Source organism: Electrophorus electricus, chromosome 12 (genome assembly GCF_013358815.1).
Source record: "Electrophorus electricus isolate fEleEle1 chromosome 12, fEleEle1.pri, whole genome shotgun sequence".
NCBI lineage: Eukaryota > Metazoa > Chordata > Actinopteri > Gymnotiformes > Gymnotidae > Electrophorus > Electrophorus electricus.
The window spans coordinates 7,723,098-7,727,760 of record NC_049546.1 but is presented as its reverse complement, the minus strand read 5'-3'; positions in this window follow the sequence as shown (position 1 = coordinate 7,727,760).

The window sequence follows — 4,663 nt, the reverse complement described above, 5'->3', positions numbered from 1 at the left end:
GAATGGAAAAAAGGGACACAGAAGAACAAAGACACAGTATAAGGTAAGCACCACTTTAAAACAATTCATTGCTTACATTTATACCTTTGCTCATAAAAATGAAGTTTTATGTTTGCCCTCAGTTTAGAGAGAGCGAGCGCTGCAGCTGTAGATTGTATATACTTCAGTTACGTGAAGCCTGTGCGTCTTTAAAGTTTGTAAAGTCGTTGTACCAAAATGACAATGCAACTCCGCATAGACCGTTGAATTAACTTTTAATTAATATCCTTGCGATAGAACATGTGAGCACACCAGTCATGTCTTACAAATACGTTATATCTGGTCAGACTCCTGCATGCTGATTGGTCCAGCTCGTAGCAGACAAAACATGACATTTATTCAAATGCTCTACATCCCTCCTTTAGTACACGTACCTCGTGAAGAAGGCAGAATAGTTGAACTAGTTGCATAGGAAGCCTATTTCTCAAATCACCATGTACAAAACAAGATCTTTTTTTTTTTTTACACATCAAGCCACGTCATTGCATGTATTTTGGGTTGGGTCTGCAGACACGACCCGAGTGAAATCTGTGCCTTTCTATCGTTCTGTTGGTCTGAGGGTTGCAGATTTCACGAAACTTTCTCTCTACGCACTCCGGGTCCTCTCTGGGCTCCGCCGGGGAAATTATCGCTCCGTCTGCTCCACGCGTGCGTACCTCATCTGCTTAGACAATGAGCGTTCACGTTCAATGGCCTCTGGTCCCCGAATGTTGAGAAGACTATAGGCCCTTGTCTTCGCATGCTTGTCGAAGTGTGCCGCTACGATGAAAATATCGTATTCTCTTTCGAAAATTCGCCAGTTTTCGCCAACATTTTTATCAAAAATTAGGGGGTCAGGACTGCGAAATCCATCCGCCATTGTCAGATCAGGGTGGCACTAACTAGTTGGCTAGCAGGAGAAAAAACGGACGATCGTTCGGCGGCAGAAAAATCAGTCACAGGCGTAAAGTTCGTGCCGGATTGTGACACCATGTAAAGTCGTTGTACCAAAATGACGATGCAACTCCACATAGACCGTTGACTTAACTTTGAATTAACAACCTTGCGAGAGAACATGTGAGCACGCCCGTCATGTCTTACAAATACGTTATACCTGGCCACAGGCAGACTCCTGCATTTGATTGGTGGAATATTGCCGTGGACGAAAGGATGGTGGCCACCAAGGCAAGGATTTCCATGAAACGATACATAAAGGACAAGCCGACCAAGTGGGGATACAAGCTGTTTGTACTGGCCGACAGCTCCAACGGTTACACGTGCAATTTCGGCGTGTATGAGGGGAAAGCAAGGAAACCATCCGGAATAGGACTGAGTTTTGATTCTGTGGTCAACCTGATACATATTCCTTCTCTGGGCACAGGATACACAGTATATGTGGACAATTTTTATACAAGTTCACTGCTATTCCATCACCTGCACGGAATTGGTTTTAGGGCTTGTGGAACCATCCGGCAGAATAGGATAGGTTTTCCAAAGACATCTGCCAATAACCTGCCAAAAAAAGCTGCCCGTGGCGACATGAGATGGATCAGGGCTGGCCTGTTGCTGTTTATAAAGTGGAGGGACACACGAGATGTCACAATGTGTTCCACTGTCCACAAAGCTTACAGTGGGAAAACTGGGCAGCGACGGGTGAGAAATGAAAGCGGCACCTGGTCCACCCAACACATCCCTGTACCGGACACTGTGAAGGCATGCAACAAGTTCATGGGAGGAGTTGACATGTCTGGTGCCCTCATAAACTACTTCTCCGTGACACAGAAGTCCAGACGGTGGTATATGAAGCTGTTTCTACATTTCATAGACATTGTGGTAGTGAACAGCTTCATCATTCAAAAGGAGATGGCACTGGCAAGAAAGAAGAAGCCCCTCAACCAAAAACACTTGAGGGAGGTGTTATGTTCAGAGCTGGCTGGTGTTGGGAGAAGACAGGAATCCCCACGGGTAGAATATTTGCTGTTAATATTTGCTACATAAGTTGTTTTTATTTCAAAAATAAAAATGCACACTCATATAGTGACCAGTGACTTTTTTTAAATTTGGGCACTTTGGAGAGGTTTTGGGCACGGTGGAGACACCAGAGGAGACCAAGTGGAAAATACTTTGTAGCTCTTGAATACTTTATTGTATCTGCCTCAAATTTTGCATGTTTTTGGACAAGACCCTGGTGAATCAGGAAATGTAGAGGTTGAATGAAAATGAATCTCCAGCATCAATAGAAACATTTAGAAAGCTCCAAAATCAAAGGCGTTTTTTGACATTTTCTTCTCTATTAGATGAGGTCAAATGGAACCTAAATGATGGAGAAATAAGTCTGGATGTGAATGGATGTCTAATCCCAAGTGTCTACTTCAATTTGAATCCTGAATGATCATGGTGCTATGTGCACAATTTCAGATATCTGGTGTTAAAGTGAACAAGTACAAATCGTTCAAAAATGGCTGGTGCGCAAATTAAAGGACAACTGACACTGCTCCCTTATTGACTGACTAATTTAGTACTTATTGTAGGGCATTATTTATGCTTTTTAACAAACTCTAGCACTTATTTTTTTTATAGCACTTATTGTTTAAGATAGACCTTATGCATTTTGCACTTCTAGGTATCAGCATTTATCTCTGTATTCTACAGTATTCTAGTTCATTGGTATGTTTAATTCTAACCTACTATAATGCACTTGGATATATTCTATGAGTAAATGAAAAAGCACTTTTGTAAGTCGCTCTGGAGTCGCTTTATTTTGCACAGAAATATATGTGGTTAGTTTAAACAGAAACAAACACACACACACACACAATATATATATCACACACTGTTACATGTACCATCTAAGAGTTCATAACAAGATGCTTTGAATAAACTAAATATAACCAAACTAAGCGTCTCATTACAAAACCTTGGGCTTTAACCCCTTTAATCTTAGGTTAACCCAGCATGCTAGCTAGCTAGTGACCAATTTAATATCACAGTGATGCAGATGATGCACAGATATGCCTTCTTTTCTCTCTGGGTCATTCCAACCCATTAGACACATCGTTTATGTTTGGAGCAAATAAATAGTGCGGTGACATATAATGTCCTTTAGTTAAATAAAGACAGCACAAACTTGTCAGCAGAGAGGAGAATCTTAAAGTTGCATATCTTTATACAAATCTTGATTCTAGGAATCTAAAAACGAAAGATCTAGGCAGAAATCTTCTAGTAGACTCAGATCTCACCTTTACTAGCCACACCAAATCAGTCACCAAAACAGCTTTCTTTTCTCTTATTAATACAGGTAGAGCCAAAGGCTTAATGTCCCTACTGAGACCTAGAGAAACTAGTGTATGCCATGCTCTGACATTAGGGGAGACCAAATCTACACAGGGGGTAGCGAATTCACTAACTTATAAGTTGAAATTATTAGTAGTAGTTGTAGTATTAAGGGACTAATAAAGCATTAAAAAAAAAAAGTTATTTATAATTTGGGTCCTTTAAATAAGCACTCTTAAATTTGGTGCCAGACTAATATATAGAGGACCCTTGAAATTTCACATTTCAAAATATGCTCGGTATCACGGAATGCTCCCCCTCCCACTGCTCATGTGCTACGACCCGCCATGTGCCATGGGAGTTCATCATGTTTGTAACCATGCCCATGTTTGCACACACCTGCACATGGTTCATTGGGTAATGTTTTTGTATATTTAAACCTCTGTGGGAGTGTGCATCTTTGAGGGTCTTTGGTCAGTATGCCCTACCATGCACACTTGTATCTTGAAAAAGAATTGTATAAAATTAAGCGTTGCTTTTGCTTAATCCTTTTTAATCACTGCTTCTGGGTATTGGGTGTTGACATGGAGAGCTGTAATTAGGAACACATAATAGAAAAATTATTACTTCTAGCAAAGTTGCGAACATAAAGTTGTGGTTTTTATTGCTGTGAATATGAATGGGATGTCTAAGAGAACAAATTGTAATCTGTTTTAATAAGTACAGGGCTGAGGGCATTCTCATTTCAGGACATGACGACTGTTGAGAATTTGCCTTTTCTTTCAAATACACCTCTCAGGGAATCATGTAGTCTTCTCTTTTATCCAGAGCGACTTACAAAAGTGCTTTTTCATTTACTCATAGAATATATCCAAGTGCATTATAGTAGGTTAGAATTAAACATACCAATGAACTAGAATACTGTAGAATACAGAGATAAATGCTGATACCTAGAAGTGCAAAATGCATAAGGTCTATCTTAAACAATAAGTGCTATAAAAAAAATAAGTGCTAGAGTTTGTTAAAAAGCATAAATAATGCCCTACAATAAGTACTAAATTAGTCAGTCAATAAGGGAGCAGTGTCAGTTGTCCTTTAATTTGCGCACCAGCCATTTTTGAACGATTTGTACTTGTTCACTTTAACACCAGATATCTGAAATTGTGCACATAGCACCATGATCATTCAGGATTCAAATTGAAGTAGACACTTGGGATTAGACATCCATTCACATCCAGACTTATTTCTCCATCATTTAGGTTCCATTTGACCTCATCTAATAGAGAAGAAAATGTCAAAAAACGCCTTTGATTTTGGAGCTTTCTAAATGTTTCTATTGATGCTGGAGATTCATTTTCATTCAACCTCTACA